This window comes from Arachis hypogaea, chromosome 12 (assembly GCF_003086295.3).
Source record: "Arachis hypogaea cultivar Tifrunner chromosome 12, arahy.Tifrunner.gnm2.J5K5, whole genome shotgun sequence".
NCBI lineage: Eukaryota > Viridiplantae > Streptophyta > Magnoliopsida > Fabales > Fabaceae > Arachis > Arachis hypogaea.
In genome coordinates this window covers 103,410,738-103,432,656 of record NC_092047.1, presented here as the reverse complement: position 1 = coordinate 103,432,656, position 21,919 = coordinate 103,410,738, and the positions used below count along the sequence as shown (strand labels likewise).

At 34.3% G+C, this 21,919-nt stretch overlaps 1 pseudogene; it reads left to right on the top strand.

Moving 5' to 3' along the window:
• Positions 1-19,295: 19,295 nt before the first annotated feature.
• On the top strand, positions 19,296-20,327 carry LOC112730404 (zeaxanthin epoxidase, chloroplastic-like; annotated as a pseudogene).
• The last annotated feature ends 1,592 nt before the right edge of the window (positions 20,328-21,919 follow it).

The window sequence follows — 21,919 nt, the reverse complement described above, 5'->3', positions numbered from 1 at the left end:
CCGGGGAAAAATTCCGGACGGCACGGTTAGATGCAAAGCTTGATCCCGAGGCGACAGTTGCGTAGAGGGATTTTGAGCTCCTGGAACTTGATGGCTTAGTAGTAGTAGTATTGCGGACATAGCGGCTCGGAGAATAACCGCAGTAGGCACGATTGGATGCGAAACTACTCGCTTCTGATGCAGCAGATGAGCGCCGCCTTGAACTCATCAAAGTAACTAGCCTTGTTAGTATTATTGGATCGATGATCGATTATGAAATGGAATGGGAGTTGCATGCCTTTTTTTATGCAGGTGGAACAAGGATTCTGTGGTCAACGGTTATTAGAAATGGTGGGTGGATGGCTGAATGCGGACATCTTAGCTAACCTCTAAATTCTTTATGCCACTTGCAATCCGACTTTTAGAAGAGAAATATTAGGTGAATTAGAATTTGTTGTTTTTTGTTATTATTTAATTTTTAATTTAATTTTTTTTAGTTTAGAAATCTAATAACATATTTTATTCTATATGTTTAAATATTAATGATTAACTCATAATCAAAAACCATAAATTCTAATAGCTCTTTAATATTATTATGTGCAACCGAAAACGTATTGAATACCAATATTATATGTCTAAATTTACTGACAATGTTCATAATTTACATTTTAGAAAAAACATTTGAAATAGCTAATTTTAAAACATTTATAACTATACTAAAAAGAACGTCCAAAATTTTTTTAGGCGTTTTATTTTTAATGTGTTGGTTGAAATTGGTTGTTATATTATTAGTTTTATAGTGTGATTGTAAAGAAATTATCGTATTTATGCACTGAAATAGTAGTTGTTTATTATTAGTATGAGCATACTTTCTCTTCTTTCTAATTACATATACTGTCTTCTGCTGTTACTCCTTAATTAATAATCAAATGAAACAGCCAAGTTCATCATTCGAAAAAATATAAAATAATGTTGTTTGTAATTCATTTTTACTCTGAAATCTCAGTTTCTTTTATATTATTATTGGATTTAGTGGTTCTCTTGACATTTTCATTTTCGTTTTCAACTAATGAAATCTTCGGTTAAAATATACTCCAAAGGGTTGCATGGAATTTTCGGCTGCATGTCAAAGTCTCCTCTGATCCTTCAGTATTTCCCGATTTCAAACGCGGACAGCTCATATTATGCTTATTTTAATTTTCTCCAATCATGATAACCTTCAATTTGCTCTTGTTTTGTGTATTAGAATAACCAATTAGGTTCAGAGATCAACTTTTGTTTTTGGGATTAAATTACAGTTTAGTAGTTTTTTTCGTAATAACATTATATAAATATAAATTTTTTAAAATTATGTTAGTTTTATTTTGATATTATAGATTATGGCACAACAAATTTATAGAATCAAACTATTTTTACAAAAAAGTCACAACAGATAAAAGTTTAAATAATAAATATTTTAGTTATTATTTTTATATGAAAGAGTTTAATTTTTTACTAATAATTAATTTTAATATTTGTTATCTAACACTTAAAAGAATTTAGTTATTTAATTTTTTATATTTGATTAGGTGTTAAGTTTGTTGTACAAATAAAAATAATTAATTTTTATACTTGTTATTTAAAAATAATATTTTTTCTCTATATATAAAAATATAATTAGATATTAGTATAAAAAATTATATTGATAGTTATAAAATTAACTCAAAAATAATTTTTTTTGAAACAATTAAATCTTAATTCTAGTTATTAATCACAAAATTAGTATTTTCTCCAAATTATATGTAATAAATATTTGAAAAAAATAAAAATATAGATTAAAAGATAAGCGGTGAAAATTTAAAATTAAATAAAAAACTAATAAAATATGTATATAATAATAATATATTTTTTTATGTGAATAATATTATAGGATTATTTTTTTAATTATATTTAATTATAAATTTAATGTATTTCTTATGATTTTATAAATTTATTTAAAATATATTATTTTATTAATTTTAGTTTTTGTAGAATAGGTAAAGAAGAAGAAGGAGAGAGAGTTTGTTAATTTTGAAGAGAAAGATTTTATTTTAGTTGTAATAAAAGAATATCTTGTGACATATTTTAATTTGTTAAATTAATAATATAAAATATAATTATAAGTTATATATAGAGTGGAAAGAGTAGAGAGAAATAAAAAAGGAGAGAGAAGTAGATAAGAGGATAAAGGAAATATTTCATCCCAATTTGAATGAGAATGTGTTATGTGACATATTTTAGTTGTTAAATTAGTAATATAATAATCTTAAAAAAAATATTTTATCCTAATTTTAATAAAAGGGTGTCATATGACATACTTTAGTTGTTAAATTAGTAATATAATATAGTTATATTTTAATTTTAATTTTAATTTAATTTTAATTACAATTAAAGAGTATTATATTACATATTTTGATTGTAAAATTTATAATTAATTATTAATAATAATATATAAAAAATAGAATAGATAAAAGAATAAAAAAGATAAAAAAATAAAACTCTTTAATTTTAAAAAAATATTTAATTTTAATTAAAATAAAAAATAATATATAACATATTTTAATTATAAAGTTAATAATATATAATAAATAAAGTACAGAAAAAATTCATCAGAAACAAAGCTACCATTGCAATTGCAGGACCTCAAAGCAAATAAAAGAAGGCTATGTTTAGTTTTTGTTATTGGAGGTGTGCTTGTATTTTTACAAAAAGATAAATAGAGAGATTGTTATTTTTTTTTCCTTCTTTTTCTGAGAGATATATAAATGACCTTTCTTTTCTCTATTTAACAAACATATATTTTTTTCTCCTTCAAAACTAAAATAAGCTACTATTTATTTTATTTGGCTAAAACATTCTTCAATAATAATTACATATTATATTAGTGATAACTGATTGATTAGTCTAAATTGTAATAGTAATATATAATATATATTTATGGGTTTTTTTCATAAATAAACTAAACTAATACAAAAATACATAAAAGATATTAAAATAAATATTTTTGCAACAATTTAAACTATTTTATATTATTATTTTAATTAAATCAACCAAACAATTATCATTAATTTATATATATTTACATATTTAATTATTGAAAGATATTTTGGTCAAATAAGTTAAAAATTAATTTGGATTGATCTAGTGGTTAACTTACTAATTCACTTAAGCAAGTGTCAAGTATTTGAATTCCATACTTACGCAAGTAACAACCCATTGACTAGCGACAAATTCTTAAACGGAGCTTTGATCTAATTAGTTCTTGATCTATCGGATTGAGAGATGCCGTAAAAAATCAAGAACAATTATTTCTTTTAATCTTAGAAAAAAGGAACGTGGTATTTTCTCTATAAATTAACATTTTGTATATATCTAGTAAATTAAAATATTTACGCATATTTAATAATCATAAATTATAATAATATTATTTATTAAAATTGTATATAAAATTACTACTAGAAAACTAGTTATTACAGGCAGATATTTTCGACGGATTTTATCCTACGGAAATATAGATGAAATTTCAAAGGAATTTTTTGTCGGAAAAAAAATAAATTAGCATAAATTATAGACGAAAAAGAGAATCCATCGATAATTCTGTCGAAAAAATTAATTTTTTTCGTGAGAAATGATTACAAATGGAAAATCTGTCTGTAATTAAATGGACAAAAATGCTACGTTTTATTAAATTATTACAGACAAAAAATCCGTCTGTAATTTAAAATTTTCCGTCGAAAATATTGAGTTTACCTTAATTTTATCTCCACCCTATCGAACTCCATTCACACTCCACACAAATCAAATGAGCTTTTTCCTCTCTCCATCACGGAGTTGCTTCTTCTCTTTGTCGCACCAGCTTCTTCCGCCGCTGTTGCCGCCGCTCGCGTTGCAGGATCTCTCTCTGTCATTCCTTGCGTCGCACGGGCTCCCTCCGCTGCCGCTCTCGTCGCGTCTGCAGCGATTCGTGAAACTCAGCTCAACTCGGTGGAAACTCGGTGGTTATTGTTGAATGGCAAAGCTTGAAGCGAAACTCGGAATAATAGTTGACTCCGTTGGTAACTTCTTCTCCGGCAAAGACTAGCTTCCCTGGTGTGACCTTGACATCGTCGTTGTAAGCCTTTTCATTTTCTTGATTCCATTTTCTTCAGAATTGATATCAACTTGTGATTTCTTGTTATCTATTGGTCGTGATTTCAGTCTTGATGTTTAGGCCAAAATCAAGTAAGCGTTTGCAATAGGTTTAGGGTTTAGATATAAATCAATCACATATCTTTTGTTAGTGATTAGATAAATAAAATAAAATAGAATAGAAGTTACTCACATAAATGTTTGATAAGTGTTGATCGGAAAAATATTTTCGATAAAGGTAAGTTGGTTTGAAGTAATAAAGAGGTCAAAGACATAGGCAGTTTTCGAAAAGGTACACGTACAAGCGTGGGCTGGAGGTAATCGACGCGGATTCGATTACATTATAAAATCGAATAGGCCAAATCAAACAGGATATTTGGGACAGGTAATCGAACAAGGTATTCGAATAAGTAAATCGAGCAGTTATGGTAGTGGAGAAGTTAAAGGCTTTTATCACGCGAGGAAATCATAGGAAATGTTTATAGCCAAAAGACGGAAACGGTTACCAAGGAGTATGCATTCAAGGCTGTGATTTTGTAATTAATTATAATTAGTTGTCAGTTACCAAAAGTAGATTATAAATACTAGGAAGTTTTAGGGAATAAAGGTTGGAATTTTAACTCAGAAAATACTCAAGCACACTCACATCCCCTGCAAATTCCTGAGTCTGCGATCGAGTCTCTTTTCTATAGGGTTCCTTTCATGTTTTATCTTTTCAATTTATCTTTCTATAAACTTTACTTTCCAAGTAAATTTATCTTTCAAGCATTTCTTTAATTTTCCTTGCCCAGTTTACATTTCTGCACTTTTAATTTTCATGTCAAAGTCCTTTGACTCACACGAAGGCACTTTACTGCTTTCTTTTATTTTCAATCCAAATCTTTCAATTTCAGTCAATTTACTTTTCAAAATTATTTGTTTTAAACTTCTTTATTCTTTTACAAATCTTTATTTCTTTGTCATCTCGATACACATCTAATCGAAGACCCTTTGATGCACTTTTAGAAAAATGGTACCTGCACAAAGAAGTAGGTTTCGCTCCTAGACCACTAGATATCGAACCACCATTGATTTGCTAAAAATTGACAAAACAAATTGGCATGCCCAGTGGGACAGTTTTAAAAATTTGAAGTGTGTCAAATAATTTTTTCGTGTCATTTGGTGTATGCGATTACGAAGTGAAAAAATCATTCATATGGAAGATGTGTCAAATGTGAATGGTGGTTCATCCACCAGTGATAGCTTACCAGTAATTGTGCAACAAACAAACGTGACTTCGCGTTCGGAAGGTGCAATTGCAAGTGAGAGTATAGCAGTTACAACTGTTTAAACTGGAAATGTTGGACGTAATAATTGCCACCATTCCAGCCTCCATTAACCGTTGGTTGGCCTCTTTATGGTCTTCCTCCTGGTTACACCCCACCAGTGGATAATTTTATTCCGCCTGTCCGATTCGGGAGTGTAAATTGAGGGAATAACTCTCAAAACCCACAACAGCATTCCGAGTATTCTCGTGATTATAATGTGGGCTCTACTTCAAATGCTGCGAATTCAATGGCAGTATATCGACAACAAGTAGAAGAAAGTCATCATGACTTAGTCAACTTATTGACTCAACAGATGACCATAATTCTAAATCCTATGATGGCTGATCCCGAATCGAAATTTGAACGTCTTGCTAGACAAGTCGAACGAATCGCTCGAATCGTAGATTATGAGGAAGGTGAAAGGCATAATGCTAGAGGAAATAATGAAGGATCCGAAAATATATTTCAAAATGAAAATAATATTTTTAATTGAGAAGATCCTCATGTAGTTCCTCGAAATCAAAATGATGATGACTTTCTAGCCAGATTATGTGTTAATCATGGTGGTGAACGTTATCAAGTCACCAGAATTGTGGAGGAAGTGCTTAATCGAGTTGGCCTGAATGTTGGTTTTATGAATCGATCCCACTTTGTGTCTGCTTTTTTCCAAGTTGTTCAAATGGCTAAACTTTCAAGAGGGGTGAAAATCCGAAGACAATTACAAAGTTTGATGGTGAAGTCGGAGAATCAACTACTGAACATGTCGCTCGGAACTTGGTTGAGATTGAAAATTTAGCCAATGATGAAAATTTGAAAATGAAGTTTTTTCCTTCTTCATTAACGAAGAATGCATTTACTTGGTTTTCGAATCTTAGACCAAATTCGATAACGACATGGAATCAGTTAGAAACTGCTTTTCATGCTCAGTTCTATCGATGGGAAATGAATGTGGTAGTTACTGATCTAGTGGCTCTGAAACATGAAGATGGTGAAACCATTGATGATTATATGATATGTTTCAAGAACTCTAGGAGTAGATGCTATGTTTTATTACCTGAGAGTGAAGTGGTGAAAATAGCAACTATGTGATTAGGATTTTATATGCGCAGGAGGTTTCTTAATGTGCATATCCCTGATTTAGCCCATTTGACTGAAAAGGTTCGTCAGACCAAACTTATGAAAAAGGAGAAAGAGAAATATAGGAGTGAGCAACGATCAAAGGGTAAACCTTTTACTCGAAAAGAAAAAGTTGCTTATGTGACCATGGAGTCCTCAGAGGAAGAAATCAATTTCGAAACAGATGTTGATTTAGCCGAACTTAAAAAAGGCCCTCCATATGTTTGTTCTTTACTCAAAAAGCTTCCTAGTAATGAAAAGTCGAATTATTCAAAAATGAAAAGTGGAAAGAAATATAGTTTTGATATTTCAAAATCTGATCAGATTTTTAATGTGTTGCTTAAAGATAAACAGTTAATTCTGCCTGAGGGTAGAACTTTACTTTCGGTGAAAGATTTGAAAGGAAAACCTTATTGTAAATTTCACCAAGCAACAAGTCATTCGACTAACAGTTGTGTTCGTTTCAAGGACTTAATTCAGGAAGCAATGATGGAGGGACGGTTGAAATTTGATGATGGCAAGAAGGAGATGAAAGTTGGTGTTGATCCCTTCGAAGTAGACGCTAGCTTTGTTGAACCATGTTTTGGGGTAAACATGGTTAGCATGTCCTATGACTTTGATGTGGCTCTTGATGACTTTGAGTCGCAAGTTAAACCGGTATATTTCCGAGCGGGAAATGGTTTGTTGGATTTTTTGGTTCAGCAAAAGATTAAAGACCGGGACGTATCTCTGTGTCCACGGTGTAATGTTGTGTTTGATGCCGAAATAGCGTCAATTTTCAAAAAGGAGAGAATGAAGAAAGAATTAGCTCATAGAGAAGAGTAGGCGCGCCAGAGACAGCCGATTCGGTGCATAGAGGGTCAGAGCTCTAGGACTCCTCAACAAAGTGTGGCTGCACTGTTAAGCCGATCTCAGGCTATTGGTGTCCAGTGGATTCGGAACTGTCAGGAGTTCCAAAAGCGGGATGCTTTATATCGACGCAATCCACAGTGAGGACATCAGGGACCTCCTCGAAATCAATACCCCTACTTTTGTGGTAGAGCCAGAGGTTACCCAAGAGGTCGAGGGGGAAGAAGAAATTTCAATCAGACTAAGAAACCTCAGGTGGAAGTAAGCAAGGGGGCAACGCCCTTTGTGCATTCTCGAATTGTCTTTCCTTCTGATGGAGAGACTTGTATGAAAGGAATTCCATCTCCTGCAAAAATGGAGAAGGGAAAAGCAGTAGCTTAATCCTCAGGGGTCGATAAGAACAAAGAAGTTGGTGTCGATGAAGAATATTTTTATGAAGGGGATGATGACAAGATTGGGATGATTTCGATCATTCCAACTGAATATCTGGGAGAATATGAAGGTGACCCAGATGAAGATTATGATATGGAGGATGAGGAAGCCTTTTCCTTCATCCGAATTGAAGATGAGCCAGGGTACTTCCTTCGGCCTACCAAAAAACAAATGTCTCATCTTCGTCTGCTCCATATAACTACTACTTTGAGTGGGATCAAAGTAAACAAAGTCTTGATCGATGGCAGAGCGGCAATCAGTTTGTTGCCTGAGAGAATGCTAATCAAGGTGGGTAAGCATCCTGATGATTTGGTACCCACAAACATTGCTATGACAGATTTTAGTGGGACTTCAACTTCGGCAAAAGAGCTGGTTACTCTGACTGTGAAGGTTGGTTCATCTGAGCGCAACACTGTGTTTGTGATGGTTCCATCGAGAGCAAGCTATAATGCTTTTCTGGGGCGAGATTGGATCCATGGTGTGGGTGCAGTACCTTCTACTGTGCATCAAAGTGTGCTTCTTTGGTCGAAGGATGGGAAACTTGAAGTCATCAAAGCAGATTCGAATCTTTATGTCGAACAGCTGCACGTTGATTTCAGGATATATAATCCTAAATTGAAACCTCTGAATGTTGACTGGACACTGAATTCTTATAATTGTGACGGTTGCTATTTGTTTTCGGAAGGGTTGTCAGTAAGGTTGCGTTACCCAGAGTTGGGATTTGCTCCAACTGGTTGGGACTGCCTGCCTTGAAGATCCTCTGAAGTCACTTGATGGACCAGGTCGAAGAAGTTTCTGATTACCTGGTAACCTTGCATAATTATTTAAATAATTTTATTCCTGTAAAGAATAAAAATGATTCTTTTGATGAAGTGGAATCATGTAGGTTTAGGAGTTCTTTTAACAGTAGTAATTGTACTAGCTCGATATCTTCAGTCGAGTTTTGTCACAATTTAAATATTTCTCCTATGTGTAATGGAAGTGATGCTTCGAATCCAATGGCTGATTTAATATCAGCAGCACATTGTGTTGAAAATCGAAGTAATATCAATAAAGTGGATAATTCAGTTTATTCTATTTCTAATGAAGTTGTTGATTTTACCTTTGACTGCATCTATGATTTAGAACCTTTGGGTTTTGAGAAACATTCTGTAAAAGATGATGATCATTATAAAGGGTTTGAATCTCAAGATCCCTTAGAAGAAATTAATCTAGGGACTCTTGATGATGTTCAAATTACATATATTTGTAAAGTGGACTGAACTCTTTAATCTTTTACATGAGTTTAAAGACTGTTTTGCTTGGGATTATCATGAAATGCCTAGTCTCGATCGTTCACTTGTGGAACATCGATTAGCATTAAAACTGAATGCTAGACCGTGAAGCAAACTCCAAGACGTTTTGCTCCAGAAATCAATGAAAAAATTAAAGAAGAAATAAAATGCTTGATTAAAGTGAAATTTATTCGAACTGCATGCTATGTTGAGTGGGTTTCGAATATTGTCCCTGTGATGAAGAAAAATGGGAAGTTAAGAGTATGCATTGATTTTTGAGATTTGAATAATGCTACCCCAAAAGATGAATATTTTATGCCAATTGCAAATATGTTAATTGATTCTGCAGCGGGAAACGAAATCCTTAGTTTTATGGACAGTTACTCCGGATATAACCAAATCTTCATTGCAGAAGATGACGTGTCCAAAACTGCTTTTCGTTGTCCTGGGGCATTAGGCACTTATGAATGGGTGGTTATGCTTTTTGGCTTGAAGAATGCTGGTGCAACGTATCAGTGAGCAATGAATGCTATCTTCCATGAGTTTATTAGAAAATTTATGGAGGTGTATATCGATGACGTTATGGTCAAATCGATTTCAGTGAATCAACACATTGATCACTTAAGAAAAGCATTTACCACCATGAGAAAGAAGGGATTAAAAATGAACCCTTTAAAATGTGCTTTTGGGGTATCTGCTGGTAATTTCCTGGGTTTTGTTGTTCACAAAAAGGGAATTGCAATCGATAAAAATAAGACAGATGCAATATTAGCACTATCTGCACCTAAATTGAAGAAAGAAGTGCAATCCTTCTTAGGTAAGGTAAATTATCTTAGAAGGTTCATTTTGAATCTCTCTGATCGAACTCGAGTGTTTGCTCCTTTACTCCTTTAGTAAAGCTAAAGAATGATTCACAGTTCGAATGGACGAATGAGCATCAATTAGCATTCGATTCGATTAAGGCTTATTTATCGAATGCTCCAATTATGGCGAATCTTCGTCCACATGAGCCCTTAAAATCATACATTGCAGCATCTAAGAACACGATTGGGTGTATGTTAGCCCAAGATGATGAGAATGGGCATGAGCGGGCCGTTTATTACCTTAGTCGAGTTTTAACTGATATCAAAACAAGGTATTCCCCGATAGAGAAATTGTGTTTGTCTCTATATTATGCTTGTATGAAATTAAAGTGTTATATGGTGGCTAAATCGGTAAGAGTTATAGCGCAAACCGATCTTATCAATTATATGTTAAGTTTTTCAATGTTACGAGGGCGTTTAGGAAAATGGATGCTGACATTGACAGAGTTTGATTTGCAATATGTCCCAGCTAAAGCTGTAAAAGGACAAGTCATTACAGATTTTCTTGTTGATAATTCGAACAATCTGAATGATCAGGGGGCAAATGTAATCGATGTTGAAGTTGACTATTGGAGGTTATATTTTGATGGATCGAAGCACAAAAATGGTGCATGGGTTGGAATTCTTATTATTTCACCAGAGGGGATTCCATCAGAATTTCAATTTGAATTAAAATATCCTTGCTCGAATAATGTGGCAGAGTATGAAGCCTTGATTTTGGGTCTCGAAATACTGATTAGTAAAGGGGCTTTGGAAGTCCAGATATTAGGGGATTCCCAGTTGGTTTTGAAGCAGTTATCGAAGGAATTCAAATGCAATAATGAGAGGTTGCAAAAGTATTTAACAACTGCTTGGGAGTTGTTAACCTCCTTTCGAAAAGTTTCTTTGGTTCACATTCCAAGGATTCATAATGACATTGCTAATGAATTAGCAAAAATTGCTTCGGGATATAGAATCGGTCCAGAAACTCTCAGGAAATTGGCCAGTGTTCATCAGATTTTAGTACCTGCAAGTGAAAGAGAAGTTTTGTGCATAGACAAATGGAAAGATATTGATTGGAGGAAGCCTATTGCTCAGTATTTAAAAGATCCTAATATTTCAGTTGATAGAAAGATGAAATTGCAAGTAATAAATTTTGTCTTGATGACTGATGAATTATATAAGAAGGGGATCGATGGAAGTTTATTGAGATGTTTAGGCCAAGATGATCAAAATGTTGCTTTGGGCGAAGTCCATAATGGGATATGCGGTGCCCATCAGGCTGGGAAGAAGATGAAATGGGTGTTATATCGTAATCATGTGTATTGGCCATCTATGATAAAAGATTGCATCGATTATGCAAAGGCATGTCAAGAAAACCATAAACATGGCTCGATACAGCAAATTCCAGCAACTGAGTTGCATTCGATAATAAAACCTTGGCCATTTAGAGGTTGGGATTTAGATTTGATTGCATTAATCCATCCTCCTTCATCAAAACAACCCAAGTTTATCTTGGTAGCAATTGATTACTTTGCAAAGTGGGTTGAAGCAATTCCCTTAATAGAGGTTGGTCAAAGTGAAATAATAGACTTTGTTGAGGAACATATTATTCATCGATTTGGAATTCCTCAAACATTAAGTACTGATCAAGGAACTATGTTTACTGGTCAGCGAATTAAAAACTTTGCAGCCTCGAGGAATATCAATATGATTACCTCAACTCCTTATTATGCTCAAGCTGATGGGCAAGTTGAGGCAACAAATAAAATCTTGATAAGTCTGATAAAGAAGCATATCGGGAATAAACCTCAAACTTGGCATGAGACTTTAAGCCAAGTATTGTGGGCTTATCGAAATTCACCAAGAGGGTCAACAAATACTTCACCCTATAAATTAGTTTATGGCCATGATGCAGTGCTACCATTAGAAATTAATTTGAATACTTTAAGAGTATCAAAACAGAATGATTTTCCAGTTGATGATTACTGGAATGCAATGTTTGATGAGTTGAATGAATTAGACTCAGAGCAAATCTTGGCACTTGATAATATGATTCGATAAAAAGAAAGTATTGCTCGAAGTTATAATCGTCGAATAAGAGAGAAATATTTTAATATAGGTGCGTTGGTTTTAAAAGTTATTCTGCCAATGGAGAAGAAATCAAAATTTCTTGGAAAATAGTCCCAGACTTGGGAAGGACCTTTTCAAGTGATAGGGTGATTAGGGTCATATTCTGGAAATGCATATCAAATCAAGGATATCGAGTCGGGAAAAGTAATTAACTCGATAAACGGAAAGTATTTGAAGCAATATTGTTGTTAGTTAAATTAAAGTCAAACATGCATAAGTCCAGAAAAGATAGAAACCATTACAAAAAAGTAGCCTGAAGTAAAGAAATTCAAGGTGCCAAGAGTTTTGCCAAGTTCGAACGCAGTTTTGCCCTTTTATTGTCCAAAGTTGAGAGTGCTTCAATACGCTTGAACTTGTTGAATTGGACCTGTTCAAATTGTTTTTCATATTCTTCTTTCTTGGTTTCAATAGAAATAATTTCTTGAATAATTTGGTGTTGTTCTTGCTGGGCAGTAGTCAGAGGTACGCCTTCAGCCCGCCTCTCGCGAACTTTAGCAAGCTTTTCATTAATTTGGGCCAATTCTTTTTCGAGCCTTGTCTCCTCTTTGTCATAGAAATCTTGAATAGAAATAGCGTGAGAGTTCCTTAGATCGAATTCTTCACGAGAAGTCTTTTTTGGTTGAAGAGAAGAAACACAATTGTCTATTTCAGTTTTAATCTTAGCCGCTTCGTTTTCGATCTCTTGGAGTTCATTTTGAGAGGCTACGCTATTGTGGGCAAGCTCTTTGAATTGTTGGAGTATGGCAGAATACGGAGTAGAAGCCGAAAATCCAAAGGTGGAATTCAAAATATCAGATAAAAGCTGGTTGAGGAGGGCATCTTTAATCCATGCAGCAGATGGATGATCCAGGAGTTTAAGAAGGAATTGAAGTTGTTCTCGAGTGTCAACATCCAACTCGGATAGAGATTGGATGAGGAAGGTTTAGGAAGTGTTGGAGGAGGAACAGGCACTTCGTCCTCTTGGATAACTCGATTCAAGACAGAGATCAAGTTAGCTAATGTAGCACTTGTGGGTGTGGTAGAAGCTCCCGAATTTCCAGATTCATGTCCAGGGGGAGTTTGAAATCCAGCCTGTTGAGGAGGACTGGAGATTCCTTGGGGAGTTTCTAAAATCCTAGATTGAGACAAGTCCGAATTTGTCGTCTCAGCAACTCGAGAGACCGAATCAGAATCTGGGGCCACTTGGTTTTCAATAGAAAGTGCAGCCTGGTTATTTGGTAAGGTTGATTCGAGTATTTGAGTGTGTGTTGGAGAATGCTGCAGAGGATCTTTCATCAAATCGACCACCGGTGTTATACGAGAAGGTGGAAAGGCAACTTGATGTGGTTGATTGGATTCTGTGGCTTGGATCGAATCATGGGATGTAGAGTGTCCCAGATCAAGTTGTTGTTGCAGAAGTGGTTGATCAGGTGCCATAGGAGATGTGATTGAGTGAGCAGTAGTGGTATGCTGCAATGAAAGGTATACAGTTATAAGTCAAGATTTATTTCAATGAAACACATGTAGAAATGATAGTGTTACCAGAATAAGTCTTGGTTTCCGAATTAGTTTTGGACCAAGATCTGAGTCAGCCGTATCCTCCGATTGAGAGGAAGCAGTAAGGATCTCTTGGATGGGTTTCCCACTTCCATAAGAGCTTTCACTTGATGGCTGCAGCCGTAACTGATGGAAAATCAAAATTGAATGCTGTTAAGCAAATGTGGCTTTCAAAATATTTCAATTTCGAATGCATGAATATGTAAAAGTAATTACCCTTCTAGAAGCCCTGGTAGGAGTCTTTCGACTTTTGTGATGTGGTTGTCGTGAGGAGGCTGTGGTTTCAGCTTTTCTTTTTTGGATTCTTTTTGGAGAACCTTCAGCAGCAGGAGCTATTCGAATCGCAGATTGCTGAATTTCCTCTAAAGTACGAGTATACTTAAAGTAATAAGCAATCCACCATTCGAAGCAAAATTTGGTAATGTAGGAGCTGCGATCATAAATAAGGAAATTGAACGTTCCTTGTGTTGCTGGTTCTTTAAGAGGCAAGCATCAAGTTCCTTTTGGGAAGTCAGAGTGATGTGACAGAATGGTTCACTGTTTTGAGGCAGTGGAGATGGGATGGCTTGAGAAAATCCCTGTTGCCTGGCTATAAAATGAGGGGCATACAGGGTCACTTTGAACCTTTCTTTTTCGTGCTGGGACAGCCCTGTAGGAATTATTTGGACAGCTAGTAAATTTGCCCAATTCCGATTGGCAAGTTCATTTTTCTCAGTGTCATTTGGGAAGAGTAAACGATCAAGCCAAACAAGACAATAATTGCGACGCATAAAAGGAGCGAAATTGAGGTTGTCATTATAAAAATCTTTACAGGAATGAAAGACAGAAAAAACAGTCCAGAATCGGTCCTCATCCGATTGTGTATTGGGGAAGTTGGGCTTATAATCAGCTAATCGAAAGCCTTCAATATGCTGTTTATCAGTACCACCAACTCCAGAATTTGTCATAAATATTTCGAAAATGGCATTAAGCCATAGTTGGAGGAGCCAGAGAGGGCCACCTGTACTAATCATACAGTTATCTCGGAGACAATGTACAAATTGGCCAAGTTCCTCAAAGATATCCCCTAGAAGAAGTTTGGCCAAATTAAGAGCTTTCCCTTCATGAAGTAGAGCAGCCAAGGAAAGGAAAAATTTTGACATCTGAACGCTTCGAGAACAGAAAATGATTGCATTCAGCCAATAGAATAGGAAGGCTACATGCTCGTCATCTGTAACAGCAGTGCCTTCTGCACCCATGTTCTAGGCAATAAAATCACTATAAGAAGTGGATAAGACAATATTGTAGTGGCGCTCAGGCTGCATGTCAGGAGTACAGTCTGGAAAACTTATTGGAAGCCCTGTGGTAGCGGCTACATCTAAAAGAGACATACCAATCATTCCACAAGGAAGGTGGAAGTTGATGGTTGTCCGGTTCCAGAAACAGGTCACAGCTCCAATAATCCAGGGGAGCGTTGAAGGTGAGAAATGGGAAAGCCGTAATAGTTCTTGGATTTCCAGAGCCCTCCAGTCAGTAGTATTTTTCGGGGCGAGGCGTTGATACTAGGCTGTAAAGTCATATCCTCGAAGATTAATTTTTGGATTATTCCTGAAAGGTTTTTGATTGATGAAGAGGGAAATATCGAGGGCTTAGTTAATTAACAAATATTCCCCTTGAGCACTAGGGAAGAAAGATGTTTTCTTATTCACCTTCTCCAGGGATTTGACGGGTCCGAGGAAACAGTGGGTATCTCCCCCTACTGTGAAAGGAATTAAGATTCTAGTATCATTAGTTTGAAGTTGTGGGTCGTCAATGACTTCATCATTGACTTGATTCAGTATATGGAGGACTGTGGAGCTGGTGGCGCAACAACATGACCTTTCCCTTTGTCTTGGGCAGCAGCATGAGAAGAGGAAGTGGCCATTGTAGAACAGAGAAAAAGGAAGGTTGAAAGGTTAAGGGTAATGCAAGAAAAGCTTAATGCCAGAAAGATTTAGAAAGCAAGGGTTCGAGAAAAATTGAACAATGGCGAGAATGTTGAATTTGAAGGAATATGGTACTGTAGCCGTTATTGTAGAAGGAATGTAAAAAAGAGGTAACTTCCCGAAGAAGGCAAAAAGGTGGAGAGAGAAAGCGTATGTCTCAGGAAACGTGTCGAGTGGATCAGTATTAATGGGGAGTTAAAAGGTAATTATTGCTGATTTAAGAGATTGAAATTTGAATTTGGATTAAGTGTTTCATCTTCTAATAGTGTTATCGAAGGCAAACACATTAATCCAAAGGGCAATTTGTTGATCGGAAAAATATTTTTGATAAAGGTAAGTTGGTTCGAAGTAATAAAGAGGTCAAAGACATAGGCAATTTTCAAAAAGGTACACGTACAAGCGTGGGCTGGAGGTAATCGACACGGATTCGATTACATTATTAAATCGAATAGGCCAAATCGAACAGGATATTCGGGACAGGTAATCGAACAAGGTATTCAAATAAGTGAATCGAGCAGTTATGGTAGTGGAGAAGTTAAAGGCTTTCATCACGCGAGGAAATCATAGGAAATGTTTATAGCCAAAAGACGGGAATGGTTACCAAGGAGTATGCATTCAAGGCTGTGATTTTGTAATTAATTATAATTAGTTGTCAGTTACCAAAAGTAGATTATAAATACTAGGAAGTTTTAGGGAATAAAGGTTGGAACTTTAACTCAGAAAATACTCAAGCACACTCACATCCACTGCGAATTCCTGAGTCTGCGATCGAGTCTCTTTTTTGTAAGGTTCCTTCCATGTTTTATCTTTTCAATTTATCTTTCTGTAAACTTTACTTTCCAAGTAAATTTATCTTTCAAGAATTTCTTTAATTTTCCTTGCCCAGTTTACATTTCTATACTTTTATTTTTCATGTCAAAGTCCTTTAACTCACTCGAAGGCACTTTACTAGTTTCTTTTATTTTCAACGCAAATCTTTCAATTTCAGTTAATTTACTTTTCGAAATTGTTTGTTTTAAACTTCTTTATTCTTTTACAAATCTTTATTTCTTTGTCATCTCGATACACATCTAATCGAAGATACTTTGATGCACTTTTAGAAAACTGGTACCTGCACAGAGGAGTAGGTTTCGCTCCCAGACCACTAGATATCGAACTACCATCGATTTGCTAAAAATCAACAAAACAATAAGCAATAAGCAATAAGCTACTTCGGACCTATCTCAGCTGCCAATAAGGTTAGAAATCAGTATCGTTTGTCCATATATGTATTTGTTGCTGCAAATCAATGGCTTATTGAATTCTGTTTTTGGCTGCAGTTTTTCCTTGCCCAAGTCTCCAGAATCCTCCTGATCACTTTGTAAAAATTATTAACAAGGATTTTGAACAGGTAGTTAGAATATGAATCACTCTAAGATCTTTACTGAACAACAATTTATTTAAAGGTTACAATGATAGATTACAAGGAAACTTAACCAATTTATCTTTGTTTCAGGAGGAGTATCCTGAGAAAGGATTAGCTAGAGGGCTAACCACAGAAGAAGCAATTCATATACTTGTTGAATCATATGATACATCTGAAATTAGTCACCAAGTTCATAAAGAAATAGCTCAAATGAATAAAAGGGTAAGTACAAATTTTTTGAACATTGATCTGATGTCCATATGTAGTACAAATTGTACAAGTGCTGAAAGTCTTAATAATGGATGCAGGACTCAGATGCAATGGAGAAGAAAAGTCATGCTGATTTGTTAACACAGTGCATGGTCCTTACTAGGAGATCTTTTGTGAACATGTATCGTGAAGTAGGCTACCACTGGTTGCGCCTACTTATCTATGGTGGTCTGGCTTTAAGTCTTGGTACCATATTTTTTGACATTGGCTCAAGCAGTGAATCAATTCAGGTACACAAATCTAACAAAAAATTGTCTAATTTTGTTAGTGACATGATTTATTAGTGTAAATTTTTTCTTCTTGAAGATTTTTAACAATTTAGGTACACAAATCTAACAAAAAATTGTCTAACAAGCAGTGTATAAGACCAAAAGCATGCAGAATTTGTTCTTCCTTGTGGAGCGCTGCTTTCAATTACGTGAACCTATATTGCTTGTTGGGGAAACGGGTGGAGGGAAGATTACTGTATGCCAGTTACTAAGTGCCTATTTGCAATTGAAGTTACATATTTTGAACTGTCATAAGCATACAGAAACATCTGACTTCATTGGGGTACATATTTTTCCCCTTCAATTTATTTAGTTTTTAGGACACTTGAGCTCAAATACTATTATTAGCTGTGGTGCTAACTAGAATGATGTCTTCCAAGGGTTCCGTCCTCTAAGAGAGAGATCTAGACTGATTTCTCACTATAAAGAGATCGTTGAACAACTGAAAAAGCTAGAGGGATTTAGATACTTTCCTGAAGAGCCCGTGAGTGCTATTTTTCTGTTATTGTTAACCACTTGGCTCAAAATAAATTCTAAAGTTTTGTTTTAATTTTGTAGTAAGAGACCTGAGACCTAGTTTTGCTGTATTCACATTGTTTTCTGCAATAGTTTTATTTTCTGTACCCATTTTTCTTAATCCAAGTCATTTGTAGCATAAATACTGATTTCTTGTTCTCTTCTATAGTTAGTTTCTTCTGATATAAGGCAAGCTGCCTCAAACTTGATATGCTTAATGGCATGATAAGGAAATATAAAGAATGTCAAATTCAGATTCCTGATGTCAACAGGGATGATCTTTGTGCTTTTGAGCAGTTAAAGTTTGAGCTCGATATCTTGCACAAGAAGTGGCAGAGCATATTTGAATGGCAGGATGGTCCCCTTGTAAAAGCAATGAGAGGGGGTGTTCTCTTTCTTGTTGATGAGATATCTTTGGCTGATGATAGTGTACTTGAGAGACTGAATAGTGTGTTGGAGCCAGAAGGATGCTAGTAAGTTAACTCGTGATGTATCAAGTAGCACCACCTTTTTCTTTATCTAGGATTGATGATAATTGTTTTTCTGTTCCTTGCAAAGAAAATTAGGTGTATTTGGTTTGTGTTTTTATTTTCAGTATTTTCTATTTTTAGAATTTTGTGAAAATAAAAGATACCTCTCTGAGCCTTTACTAAATGAGCTTGAAGGCGACAAGGTGTTGCGCTGAGAAGGTACCTCTCTAAGCCTTTACTGTTACAGGATACAAATTTAGATATGCAGATATTTAATATTTGGTTTATTTGATTTATTTACAGAATTTCCAAGCTTAAAAATGCGGAAAACGTAAAGGAAGATTATCATGAAAGACTCCTGGAAGTTGTTAATGCTATGATAAGTTTTTTTGAGGTATATTATCTTAATATATGCAGTTAATTTTGTTAATGGTGCTTATGCCTTTTTTTTCTCCAATCAATTCCATCAGATCATACTTATATATAGTGTTATTTAGCTTGTATTCATTACATAACTTTTTTTTTTTCAGTGGTTCAACCAATTACATCCTAGCAGAAGGCTTACTGTGAGAGATCTCATTTCTTGGGTTGACTTTTTGGATGTAATGGAAGAAACCTTAGGTCCTGAATGCACTTCTTCATGGAATCTTTCTTGTTTTGCTTGATGGATTAAGTCTAGGTATAGCTTGCCACTTATTTTATGCCTTCAACTTTCTCTGATTTCTCATTCAAATATATTATTGCCATATTGAATATTTTTGTGCTGCTTCTTTTCTTTTATTGCCATTATTCACGGAATGGCAAGAATGGCTGCTTTGATGGCTTCCACCTACAAGGCATATTTGGGTGTTGGTCTTGGTCCTTTAGAGGTAGGAATTTCTTACTAACGAGATAAGTCAGAATTCAGAGAAGTTGACAGTTCAAATTGATATCTATGCGTGCCACTTCTATCTCATTATCGCTTTCAGTTCTTGACCAAGTTCCGGATACCACATCCTGGAAGGGTTGGATGAAGATTTTTCGTCGACATCATGATGCCTACTATGTTAAGCTGGGTCTTAGGGGGCAACAGGTAATGCCAAGAGTTCACTATCCTTTTTCTAATAACCTTCACTTGGTGAAATCAGCATAACTGCATGTTAGGTATACGAGCCAATTGAAAAACTTCATGGATAATGAGAGTTCCTGCAAACTGATAACATTGGAAACAATGTTAATGTTTCTATTTGGTGCTAATCAGGAGAAATATTATATTGCATTATCAACTACTTGTTGATTTGTGCCAACTGATTACCTAATACATAAAGATATTGTAACATTGTTGCAGCTCTAAACTTGAAGGGAGGCCATTAAGCTGTAGGCTTTCAGACAAAGTACGTTGCTCAAAATTTACTTTTGTACTTTTGCTGCTCAGAAGTTTTTTTATCTGGTAATTTATATAGTCATATCTATTAGGTTTGTTGCGATATGGATTCTAAAGTGTCATTTGATTATCATGCAGGCAAATGACCAATTACGGCAATGGTTTGAAGATGATGATGCGCTTGAGCGTGTTATTAACGAAGAGTACGTCTCTAACTGAATATGCTGAGTGTCATCCTTACCATACTTAGTAAGGAATTTTTAGATCTCATAACTCTGTTCATTCTTGTTTTGAATAGGTGGATTTTGTTACCATGTGGAGATGAAACAGGTCTTAAAACTTCTGTTTACCTTTTAGCTTGTAGATGGGTTAATTTTAGAGAAGACATCATCTCCTATAAGAGTTCTCTTAATTGTTTTTTAATCTTGCCCTGATGCACTTGTATAGGTGAATTGAACATTTTTTTCAATTTTTCTCCGAACTTTCTCGTTGTCGCTTTTAATTGGTCATGGCTGTGATTATGTGTCATTCCTGTTTAGTGGGCTGTTAAAAACAGTCTTCAGATTTTTCACAATTTTCTTTATATAGATCGGAGGAAAAAATTTTCAATCCAGAGTCAGAAAACCAAATTCTTCGCCAGCAAGCATTGGCTGTATTACCAACTGGAAAAGCTTTGACTACAAGATTAATACCTGAGGCATTACTTCTACTTCAACAACTGACACATAATTTGATAATACTTTTAACTTTATTGTTCCAATTCATGTGAGTAAGTTAGTTTTATAAAGTAATTAGATTAATTCGATGAATGAAGTTGTATGAGAGTGGAATGATGTAAATGATATTCATTATATGATGTAAATGATATTCATTACTTCTGCTTCAACTTTTTTTAATTATATGACGTAAATGAATTATATTGACTTGTTTGTTTATAGTATTTCTTTTTTTGCTTGATAATATGATGAACTTGTTTAAATTTATATTTATTTTATATGAAAATAAGTTTATTTTGCAATAGAAAAATATAAAAAAAATTCTATTTTACCTTACTGACAGATTTATAAACGGATTTTTTGTCTGTATTTAGAGTGTGGGATGATTTTTCAAGGTTTCAATTACAGACGGAAAATCTGTTGAAAAATCTGTTGCCAATTACTGACGAAAAATCCTTCGAAAAGTTTGACGTTTCAGGAAAATGGAGGGGAGAATTTACCGAGGAAAAATCCGTTGGTAACTGGTAAAAATTCGTCGGTAATTTTTTGACGGAAAAAATTCGTCGGTAAATAATTTTCGACGAGACTTTTACAGAGGGACACCGTCGGTAACTAAAAATCCGTCGATAATAAAAACCAAATCTGTGTATAAATCTGTCTGTATTAAGCAATTTTCTAGTTGTGAATTTAAAATAATTATAATAGGTTTAAATATAATAAAAAATATTTTATTAAGTATAAAGTGAATTTAAAAATATCTTTCCTGTTTCCTTATCATAATTACAAGTGTCTTTTTAGAGTTTAGGATCTAATATTTGGGTTTTTTATTTATATACGCATGGAAAAAACATTATTTTCCATAATGCGTATGTCTCAAAAGTGTTCCTGAAATGCGCATGGCCATTTTATGCCATGCATTTACGAAATGGAATTAGCCTCAATTTTAAGGAAGGTGCACACGAAATGGAACAACTCATGTATACCAGCCACAAAATGGAGCAATCCGTGACTGACACACGCGAAATGGAAACTTTAATAGAGCTGAACACGAAATGATTTACTACTTGTATAAATGATTTATTCTTCATTAACTTTAAAATATAAATATCAATAAAAATACTCGAATTTAGATTTAAATAAAATATAAAAAAAGCAAAACAAATAAAAATATAAATTCAAATTTTGTATTTTAGTTCAAATTCTAAAAATCTACATTTTTATGAATTTATAAATTCAAAATGAAATAATAAATGATTTTTAAAAATTCATTAAAAATTATTCTTTGACTCATTAGCATCTAAAGAGTCATAAATGAGACTTTTGATGTTGAAA